We start from the raw sequence: 12,066 nt of genomic DNA, 5'->3' as shown, positions 1-12,066 counted from the left end.
AATCCAACATTAAACTGTTGGCCATCAATGATGCCTAATCCAATCCAAGAACTAAAAACTGCTCATGCTCTGTATTTTGGCCATATGTATCGTATGGACAGTAGAGAAAACATATTGATCAGTACCAGGCTGCTGTGGTTTCAGGGAAGTAACTATAAATTATAGGGAACTAAATTTAGAAGCTGTTTTGCTGCTGGCACAACATAGCAAGAGGTTTCCAATTTTTAATAAGCAGCATATAAATGATCGGTTTGTGTCACTTTCTTTTTAGAAAGCATTCTAGTAAGATAAGGTAACGTGGAGATGGAACATGGCAAATTTCAAGGGCATGTGAGGAGCTCTCATTTACTGCTCAGTAAGTCAAATTCAGGTTATTAACAGCTTCAAGGGGAAAAGCATTTTAAAATCTCAGGTTCTTGTTTAACTCTTCCCCCAGAGCTGCTGCAGCACAGAATTATAAGCAGGACTATTGATCCAAACAGACTAAGTTCATAGCCCATTTTTCTAGCATCTTGTTTTTAAATGCCAAGCTTATCTCACAAAGCTCAGAAACATGGCTGCTAGCACTGCCTGATGCTCCATAAATCAGTCTATTCCTAGCACTAATTATCCCAAGCAGCTGTTATCCTCCATTTGATCTTCAGTATCCAGGAAATATTTTCTTCAAAGACTAACTCAACCAAAGAATGTTTAGTGTGTGCCATAGTCTGAGATAAAATGCATCTGTGTTACTTAAAGGCCATGTACCCTGTTGGGCATTTTCAGTGAAGCCCCATCAATCCTCCTACAAGTTCACAATGGTTAAAAAAAAAAAAAAGAAGGGGAGGGGGTGTGCATTTCATTAGGAAAAAGAACAGCATTGTCACTTGTACTGAAGTGTAATCCCCAGAAAAAAGAGGAGGTAGTGCTAAGCTAGACAAGTGTGAAAGACTATGCATACAATCTAATTGCACAACCTTTTCTCTCAGGCTGTTTCCACATCCAAAAGCTCGTCAGAGAAAGATTAAAGATTGCAATGACATGGTATTTATAGTTATGCAGCTCACGCAGCTACCCCTACTGTGAGCTTATACACACAAATAAACCCTTGCATCTCGATTGTCCGACATTTGCCACAGATGCCCCGGCTTTCAACTACCTGCAGGAATCGGAGCAGGATCTGCTGTCAGTTCAGGGGGGCTGTGCACCCCACTCCTCCCTCCCCAGCCAAAGCTTGCCATGCCCCAGGCAGATGCACTGGGCTGGAGCAGGATGAGCTCAGTTTCCCTTTCGTCCTGAACCTATGTGGAAATCAGCACCTCACCTCATTTAACCACAATAATCCCAGGGTGACTAAATAAAAAGCCTCACTTTTCTGTTTTTTCAGGGAACTGTTAGACCAATGAAACTTTACCACTGATCAAGTATCCATCTGAATAGCTGCAAACGACCAGAGGGAACAGTGGTGTCTGACAGTTATTTCTGATGTCATGACTGACTGACAGGGACTGTAGACATAGAACAGGCTGTTCTGACTGTTGTCAGAAAACAGCACCATCCTTCCTTTGGGTGACTGCAAGCCTCTCAGCTCAAGCTGATCAAATCCCACCTTGCAATGCTACTGCAGTACTAGAGAAATAAAGCATCATTGGTTTGAGAACCACTTTGCTCAGGCAAATTAGTACATAAGTACTACAAGTATTACTTGATAAGTAATCTCAAAAATCTCCCCCCACTATCTCTCATATTAACCCCTATTTCTAATATTCAGGAAGTATTTTATGTAACAAATACTATCCAATACATCAATTTTTCAGGGCACAGCTGATGTGAAAAGTGTAGTTCAGTGCACTCACAACTCTATGCGCATCACACAACTAATCCTGCAAGGTCAGCTACCCTTTTGCAACAGCAGGGTTATAGTTACACAGGAGAAGATGGAAAAGAAGCCAAGCAGTCAACCTCTGAGTTGTATGCATACCCAAAACAAACACAATCTCAGGAGTAGCACTAACTCAACCATTTCACTGTTGTCACAGCTGCTAGCACACTGACAAAGAATATTTACGACATCCAATACCAAATGTTGCGGGAAAATAATTTGGTAGCAATTCTGCAATCCATACATTCCTATACTGAACAATCTTCATTTTCTGTTGCCAACTGGGCCTAGATTCAGCAGCCAGACTATTGCTTAAAGGATTTACTGAATTTACTGTTCAGTTCCATGATAGGCAATGAAGTATTTATTCTACAAGAATAATTTTTTATATAGTAAACACATTCAGCTGTTACTATCTCACCAAGTTTCTATATAATAAAAAAAAAAAAGACTGTAGAACTATTTATTTGGGAGGGAGGGGAAGAAACACAACTAGTAGTTAGATAAGCAGCGACTGACGCTCTCAGCACCACAAGTGACCATTACAACGTGCCCCATTCACCTTAGCAGCTGAGGCCAACATGCCTACATGACACACTTCAGACAGGTCAATCTAGCCTCACTTTGCCCTCACCCCAGATGTCTGCTATTTCTCAGGACAAGTATTCAAAATGAGGGGAGAAGGAAGGATGCAGGGGTCTGGCTCTGAATTTCACAGGGCCCACAGCTTATACCAACATGGGACACCACAGCTGGTTGACCAGGGTCTCCCGGGTCTCACCACACTCCTTTGGGTGAAGGCCTGGTATCTCCTAAACAGTAAGTGGCTGTACTCAGCAGCCACTTGCTTCTGCATGAAGCACATCTGGGGCTAAGTTAGAGGCTCAACAAGCAGAAGAGAACAGGCAGCTGAAGGCTCTCTCCTCTCAGAGACAAGTGCCTGAGGCCAACTGCTCATTTTGCTCAGCTTCCACCTACCCCTGAACGCCTGGCATCTCCCTGAAGCCCTTCAGGCTTAAATCCTGAAGAATGTAGCTGACAGAGCCCATGACGAAAGCTGTTTTCAAGAAGTGTGCAAGTTTTAGCCAATGATGGAATATGAGATGACATTTGTTCAGAGGGGGCACGGAGGTATTATTGATTGGGGCAAGACACTTCAGCAGTGAGAGTTATGGACAAAGTAGCATAGTCTGAAGTTTGTGACACAGAAAAGTAAGGATTCACATAATCCCTAAAGACGCAGAAGGAAAATATATGGTTTAGGAATGCATGTTGGCTCCTCAGCTCCCTAAACCACCCTGGCAATCCTAGTGTTGAGCAGCCAGGGAGAGAGCTGCAGAGGAGGCTGGCTGCACGTTCCCAGGAAGATCTCAGTAACAAAGTTGGTTGGGCCCACTTTAATGGAAAGCTCTGCCATAAAATACCTGCTTGTGGAGAGCAAAGTTCTTCACAACAGAATGTTATCTTTGATGAAAACGTACTTCCAAATGCTAAAAGCATAATTTTGACTCTTCTTAGGATTAAACATTTTAATATCTTACTTGAAAATGGTTCGTTATGTAACATGAAATGAAAAAGGGTGAGGTGTCAAAATCTGAACAGAGCATTTTAGTTCAAAATGTAAGCTTTCAGAATTTTGCTTCATAAGCAATTGACTTTTGTGAGTGGGTTTTTTATTTCGTGCTGGAACAAGATATTTTAGTTGCTGTATTCTTAAAGAAGAATTTCCCTCAAAGTGAGGATTCCAGGTTCTGCACTGCTCTAAGCACTAGTTCCTGCCATCTTTTGAATCTGATATTCTGTAGTGGCGCAGACCACAAGAACTCTTCAGTCAAAATAAGTTTGTAAGGAAACTGATTGGACAGCTTGCCAATTTAGAATTTATATCACAGCTTTGTTTTTACAGTGGAGAATATCAGCAAGAGAAGATGGCAGTCAGCTGAAGTAGTTTGAATTAGCCAGCCAAGGGCTTCTATGGATGCACACACCAGCCAGCTTTCTGGGGCTAGCACAAATCATCCTGAAGAGCTGGCTGGAGACAATGAAGCGAGGTGATCTCTCCCCATAGGGCTTACCAATGCTATTGCTCATCAAGTGATCAAAGATGTCAAAATTCATTACCAACAGGATCCATGCTCTGTGTGCACATCCCATCAGCAGCACAATTACACTTTAGGTCTGGGAACTGAGCTGATAGTTCTCTAGAAGAATATCCCGTGAGAGACAATGGAGCAGCACAGTGCTGTACCAGAATTTTACTGACTTGCTGCTCTGTTAAACTACTACTTCCCCTCACACTGCTTCTCCAAGTCTCAGCATCCGGGCTACACCGCTCAAAGACCAGTTCCAAGATCATATTCTGATCAAAAGAAAGTAACCACAGAATTCACTACCTAAAAGCTCCCCAGGATTATTCAGCTAGTGATTAGTTGTCAGCCTTTAACACACAGACAGCACTTTTCACATGGATAACTTTCAAAACTGGATAAAATACTATGATAGTAAACTCCCAATGGCATTTAAAAACAAAAATCATTGCCCTTGCAAAGCATCAATATCTTGTTCAGTGTTCCACGCTGATGGTATTATGTTTGAAAACACTCACTTTTCTCTTCTTCCTCCCAGACTCACTAACAGATATCCAGAATACACAACCTGTCGGAGTGCAGATCCTTGAAGAGACTGCACGAAGAAAATCCTGTGTAAATAAAGACTGGAGCTCTAAAGTTAGGCCTCAAGGGCAGAATGCCCTTGAAGTTAAGGATAAGAAAACTATGCAGTACGATAAGGGAGTAGTGTTTGCTTAGAGCAGAGCTTCGCTAGGCGGGTGTCTGTTTGAAATAAGCTGTTAAATATGACAAGCATATGTATCATCCAATAATGGTGTAGAAAAGGTGTGGTCTCAGGATTATTGGCAAATACTGTCTATATAAGCAATAAGAACTGCGCAATAAACGAGACTTCCTGCAGCTAACTCATATTGAGTCGTCTCAGTACTTCTCCAAATCCCTTCTCCGCATTATGGCGCCCGAACAGGGACGGGAAAAAAATGAGCTGGACTCATCGTTTCACTCGGGACATTTATTACTTGTTTTGAACGAGTGTTATTTTAGCGGAGAAGGGACGGCGACCTACAGGCGGCCCATCGGGGAAAGCCGGGCGGATCTACCCAGGCGGCCTATACAGGAAAGCCGACGATCCGCAGGATCCATTAAGGCGGCCCATCGGGGAAAGCCGTGCAGATCTACATACAGGCGGCCTATAGGGGAAAGCCGGAAGATCTGTAGGATCCACTGTCGCGGTAAGACGATGGAACGGGACGTTGCATTGTCGTTGTTGGGAAGCTTCTTAGAGAAGCGTGGATTAAAACTTGGAAAAAGATATTGGCCCCCCCTGATTGCAGGGGGGTATGCAAAAGATATTATCGTGAAACACAAAGAATTAGGAACCAAAGGAAAGAAGAAGTAAGCGACTGAAGAAAAAAAAATAAGCGACAACTGCCTCAACAGGAGGAGGCAAGCTCTTCAAATATATACATGACAAGGATTATGTGCACTATTGTTGGGACGATCATCCACCACAAAATTAGGATTGTTTGTACTCCCAAGGGTAATTGATTCTGAGGAAAAAAAAAAAAAAAAAAAAAAAAAAAAAAAAAAAAAAAAAAAAAAAAAAAAAAAAAAAAAAAAAAAAAAAAAGGGGCAGTCTTCCGTATATTTCCCCACAAGAGTTAAATTTATTAGGATCAAAATTTGTAGGTAGTGCCAGCAACAACCACGTTACACAAACATGTGTTGTTTTAATCTAAGTGACCATGGTGAGTCCATCCACAAACAATTGCAATGGCTTGGAGAGCATTCGGGGAGAATTGTGGTAGAGGATTGTATATTGATATGTAAACTGTCTTTATGTTTCTTATGATTTAGTATATTACGTGTGTGAAAGTTGCTTGTATATATGCTTTGTGTCTTTTCTCCGATCGGAAGGTGTATGGATTCCACCCGTAGCTACTGGAAGGAAAAGCATTAACTGGTACCGAATTAATGACAAAGAATTACAAACTAGACTTAGTTGTGAGCACGTAACTTTGAAAAAGGAAGCTAGGAGAAATATGTTACAACTTAAAAAATCCGCTGTTGGCCAGCAGAGCACATACCTGGCGGCCTTGTTGCACGCACTGGCCACGCGTGTGGCAACGCCATGTCAGTACCTTTGTCATAGACTCTGCTGAGGGTGTAAAAGGGATGGCTCAGAGCGGAGCGAAGAGAGGCTGCAGAGCACACTGTGTGGATAAACAGGGGACGCCCTGAAGGTGCCGTGCCTGCCTCTCTTCTCTGCGATGACCCTGCCGACTGACACCCTCCTGCTCAGTGGAATCTTGGATATAGCAGAAATAGTAAAGCCCTCGGAAAGGGAAGTAGTATGCTAGAAACTGCTTTTGCAAGGCTGTACCAAAACAACATGCTAGTAACTGGGGTTGACAGTCTCGTGCACAGGGTTTTCTTCGTGCAAGAAAAGAAAGGGGGATTTGTCGGAGTGCAGATCCTTGAAGAGACTGCACGAAGAAAATCCTGTGTAAATAAAGACTGGAGCTCTAAAGTTAGGCCTCAAGGGCAGAATGCCCTTGAAGTTAAGGATAAGAAAACTATGCAGTACGATAAGGGAGTAGTGTTTGCTTAGAGCAGAGCTTCGCTAGGCGGGTGTCTGTTTGAAATAAGCTGTTAAATATGACAAGCATATGTATCATCCAATAATGGTGTAGAAAAGGTGTGGTCTCAGGATTATTGGCAAATACTGTCTATATAAGCAATAAGAACTGCGCAATAAACGAGACTTCCTGCAGCTAACTCATATTGAGTCGTCTCAGTACTTCTCCAAATCCCTTCTCCGCAACAACCCAATTTACATTAGCAAATACTAAACATGACACACACCTACTCATTGAACCGTTTCCTTATGACCTGGTGCACAGCAATAAATGATGCTGTTTGCAGTCCTTCTCTTCTAAGCCTAGTGTTAAAAGGAAAGCAACCCTTCTCAGTCCAGGCTCCCATTGCAATGGAATAAGCTTTCAGATCTCCCAGAATTTTGGCTGGCTGGAGCTGAATGAAATATTATAATCAAACGGAATTTAATTTTATATTCACCACTATCGGTGGCTCTTTTGAAGGGTTCTCCAGTAATATGTTTAAGCATCACACAATTTATTAATAATGCTGGATAACCATAAACAAGTCAGTTAAAAAAATCACACTTACGCCTACAGTCATTTTCCCCTGTGCACACCCAAGGGACTTGCAGGTGAACTTCACCATCCAGATCAAAAGAATCACTGCCCAGTGGCCCAATGCAGCTTGTGGATCAAGCACACAGCTACCACCCCCACTGAGCCAAGCTCCAGCATCCCTAAATACAGGTTATCTCCTTTTCTAACTGTCCCATTACTTCACTCTTTGTGAACCAGCTCAGGACACAGAATGGACTACAAAATCCTTTCTAACCAATCCTCAGCCCACCTCCACATCTTGAGTCATGTAACAGAGTACTCGAGTAACAGAGAAAGCCATCACTCTATGCAGCATAACTGTTTGATGAAAATAGCAATAACTAAAAATCAATGGCAATATTCTATTTATTTACACAGGTATTTCTACAAGTAGGCAACTCGTAAAGGAAGTTGAGCCTACCTTTGGCAACAGTTTAAACAAACGAGATGACTACGACATTTTCAAGCTCATGATTCTATTTCATTCCATTTCCCTTTCCCCACCAAAAGGCTTCAAAGGACGAAAGATCAGGTAGAACTAAATTAAGAACAATTCATTAAGAAAAACAAGAAGTAGCCACAAGCAACATTTCTTAAGTATGCATTTCAAAAAGCCACAGCACCAATTTAAGGGATGAAATTCATTAGCATCCATGAAGGGTAGAGACTAGTAACATAACCAAGCACTCAAATACAGATAAGATAATAGGAAAGCTACTGAATTGAAACATGCAGCCAATTGAGTCATTTAAGGATGACTCACATGAAATCAGACTCCATAAGAAGCAAACCTCCAATTTAACTGCATCAAAGGAGGAATATGCTTTTGATAGATCAATTAAATAGTTATTGCTATTAAAAGTTACTTATTAGAAGATTTGTCTGGCTTCAAACATCAGAGCTACCGAGTTAAATTTAAAAAGTATCAGACCAACACCTTGAAAATGAGACATGGTTTTCTAAACGAACGACCTGTTTCACATCCACTTGGAACTCTAAGTTAGATTTGGAGATGAACACAGCAAGTACATGACAGTCTCTCTTTCAATTGGAAATGCAACACTAGAAGTTGCACAAACATTAATATTTGTAATTTTTAATAAATATTTCTTTATCCTCTTTAATATACATTTTAGGAGGAAACAGCGAGGAACATGAAAAGCAAATACAAACTTAATGTTTCGCCCCTAATTTTAACAACGGAGATTAGGAAGGGGGCGGGGGAGGAGGGGTGTAGGGCAAAATTGCCACAGTAGCAGCATTCACCAAGTAACTCAATCCTTCATGAAGAAAGGAAAAAAAATTAAACAAGAGTACATCAAACTGCGAGGAAGTGAGCGGGAAAAGACAGATAAGCCACATGCATAATTTGACTTGTATGAATTATTACACACGTACACAAGTGTTTGCCCCATGTTACGAGCTATCTGATCCAGAGTAATAATCATAGAATCATGGAATACCAGGTTGGAAGGGACCTCAAGGATCATCTGGTCCAACGTTTCTTAGCAAAAGCATGGTCTAAAGATGGCCCAGCACCCTGTCCAGCCGAATCTTAAAAGTGACCAATATTGGGGAATCCATCACTTCCCTGGGGAGAATATTCCAATGGCTGATTGTTCTCATTGTGAAAAATTTTCCTGTCCTCCAAGAACCTTATGAAGTTCAAGTTCAATCAAATCAATATAAGCTGTGTTAACAGTCCACAGTATATTGTATTAAAGCTGTTCTTATACCTTTAATCAAACTTTTGTCCTATGAAGGAAAATTTGTGAATGTCTGCCTTGGTTTTATAACAAATGTTGAGAGAAGAAGCGGGATGGAGGAAACAGGTGAGTCGATAATTAGTGCATGCAGGAAAAAGACAAGGAAGAACAAATGAAAGAGACCAAGGAACAATGTGAGGAAAACCTCAAAGACGGGGAACAGTCTGACAGAGCCTCAGACACTGCAGGGTAGACAAGACATAGGGAAGGAGAAAAACAGAACAATAGGGCTGAGAAGTCCAATATTTAAAGATTCGGATCAAGTGAGAAAAGCTAATAAAGAGTTAAGAAGGGGAAAAAAAAGTGGAAGATAGGACAGGACACACATGCATCAGGACAGAAAGAGAAACTTTGGAGGGAGGGAATGAGGAGAGAGAAAACAGAAGTTTAACCTAGATGGGCAAGTACTTTTTCATATTAAGTTGCACTTATCCAGAGACCCCTAACAATGGTTAGGAGAGGGCTGGGCAAGATTGCCAACTCATGCAACTACAACATCAGTCAAGCCTTTCCTAGTTTCCTCTGAATGAGTTCCATATCCTGTGAGAAAAGTTGATGCTACAGACAGTAACACATTCTCAGAAGTTGAGGAGACTTCACAGCCTGGTCTTCTACTCGGAAACTCTGTCCATCTCCCGGGAACACGCAGGGTACCAGTCTATGGCCAGATGATGCCATTTTTTGCTGCCTTTCTATCCAGTTAAGATGCACTCAAAGATATCACAAGTCTTGCCTGTGATATACACATAAACCTCTGAATTTCTGTAGTTGGACTCCAAAACATTCAGCTCACTCAATCAGGAGCTTCCGAATAACTTCCACAACCGCGTGGAAATTAATGATCTCTGTTATTAGTAAGAAGCCATTTGTCACCGTTTTTCAACTACTTCACATATGGTACAGAATACCTTTGTGAACAACATCTATTTAACAGCCTGACTTGCAATCTTTTCATCCAATTATTGCCTGACTACATTTGTAAAGCACTTCCCTTCACTTTTAAGGAAAGGATATGAAAGCCATCAATCTATGAAAATCAGAGACACACCTCTATCTCTGCATGAAATAAAATATTCTGTCTCCCTCTACTGGCTCTGCATTAAATCAAACCAGGAGAAGAAAAAGAAAAACTACAAAGCTAATGTTTCTTGTTGTCTTAAAGAATTCTATAGAGGAATCAATGCTGAAATAGCAGAAGAATAACACATATCTTTAATCGTAGTTTCTAAACAAGTATTACAACAGAAAATACTAAGAGTCTTAGCACTTCTCACACTACTCTAAGCAATCACCTCCTCCTGTGCACTCACTTCTACCACCCTCTGCAGAAATTGGAAACCAGGAACCAGGAACTGTTACAGAAAAGAAAAAAGAAATTATCTTACCAGATCACCCCTCCAATTTGATTCATTATATCTCATACAAGGGTTTCTACTACTACTGCTGCGCAGGAAACAGTACAAAGGCAAGAATAAAACATTGGAGGGAAGAAGACCAGTTGTGCCTGTCTTCAGATAGGTGTTGATCAAAAACTGCCTCAAAGGCATGATTATCAGGAAATTTAAAGCTGTACATCTTACAACAAGAGGTTATTCCTCCATTCTCTGTATAGTGCTAGTACATTTATACTGAGCAGTAAAAACACAGTCTCAATCTATTCCAAAGCAAATCAAGTTATCAGGAGTCATTCAACAAATCCCAGTGGCTTTTGATTAGATCTTAAAGCAAGAAATAACCTAAGGTTTTGGTGCCCTGGAACACATGTATCTGGATTTTCAGAAATATAAACTGAAAATTAACGCTAGCTAAATATGCTATATTAATAATAAAAATATTTCACTTAAAGATATGTAACATACAAACCTACACCTAGTCTTCAAAAACCTGCATGCACATGCATGGATATTAGGCAATAAACTGTATTACTTGAAAACTTCAGCTATCTCAGTTGCTATTAGCACATTTTAAACATAATTAATGCCCCATTAATTTAAGAGTAAAATGGAACCTGAAATTAATAAAAAAATATTCATATTTAGGATGAAATCCCATATCCCTTTCAGTCAATAGGTTTTTACCTAACAAGTGAGATCAGGATGTTCAGACCTTCTGAATCCATGGTCAAAACCTCTAAATACTTACGCACATGCAAAATTCAAGTAGTCTCATTTAAAAGGAGACTACAGTATATGCTTAAGTGTTAACGGCACTGAGGACTCAATTATCAAGCAGATGTTGAGAATGAAAAAGAGATGGTGAGAAGAAATATGCCTATGCAGTGCATGACAGCCAAGAACTTTCATGTTAAGTAAAACAAAAGAACACTTTTAAATGCTTAAAAATTAAGTTTCACGGTAATAGACAAACCCTTAACTAAACTACATTAAGCACATGCCATTACAGTAAGATTCTTTTAATAAAATTTTTTACATGCACCTCAAAGCTCCTACAGGCATTTTTGTGAAAAGACCATGCTTTATTTACTGTACCTGAACATTTCTGTACCTGTCACGCTGCATGTTAATGAAAAAATAAGACAGGGAACATTAGGTTATTTTCACATGTCCTTTCTAAATGTATAATTTCTATTTATTTTTACATACAACATTACATGCAGTTTCACTTTAGCAGAACTAACAAAAGCACTTCAGCCTATCTTTAGATGACAACTTCGCCAAGGCAAATAAAAAGGCTTCACTGTGCTGGAAGAAAAGGCTAAACAATTAAAGGGCATCGTTTCTCCTCTTTCCCATGCACCCTCTCTGAAATCCCCAAAACATAGGTGCTGATAAAGAGGTTTGACGGAATTAGGTTTGTTTTTACTAATACTCCTTATCTTGAATCAACGCGATAGAAAGGAGTCACGCACTACTAACAATGCTCTGGGAAGACAATTGCATATGCTGTCTATAGTTTCCAGTGAGCAGAATTTCCACTTCTAGCATCTCCCTTATAACCATATGAAAGCACACAGTTAAACACAGCATGCACATAAAAAAAAAAAAATTTAACTTGGGCTTTCTGTGAATTAAAGCTGAAAAAGCCTGGCAGACAGCCAGTAAGGGTGCCACACCAATACATGAAGCTGGGGCTATGGCAGCATATCTAGTTCCCAGGTGCCACTGACATCACTGGAAGCCAGTCATATCTAAGGAATAGCATAGCCTGGCCTC

At 40.5% G+C, this 12,066-nt stretch overlaps 1 protein-coding gene across 1 annotated transcript in view; it reads right to left on the bottom strand.

Annotated features, from left to right (window-relative positions):
• Positions 1 to 12,066, bottom strand: part of TBC1D30 (TBC1 domain family member 30) — a 57,882-nt gene that overhangs the window by 42,208 nt on the left and 3,608 nt on the right. The gene's annotated exons all lie outside the window — the stretch shown is intronic.

Source organism: Tauraco erythrolophus, chromosome 4 (assembly GCF_009769465.1).
Source record: "Tauraco erythrolophus isolate bTauEry1 chromosome 4, bTauEry1.pri, whole genome shotgun sequence".
Classification (NCBI taxonomy): Eukaryota; Metazoa; Chordata; class Aves; order Musophagiformes; family Musophagidae; genus Tauraco; species Tauraco erythrolophus.
The sequence above is the reverse complement of the archived record's forward strand: the minus strand, read 5'-3'. Positions and strand labels throughout refer to the sequence as shown.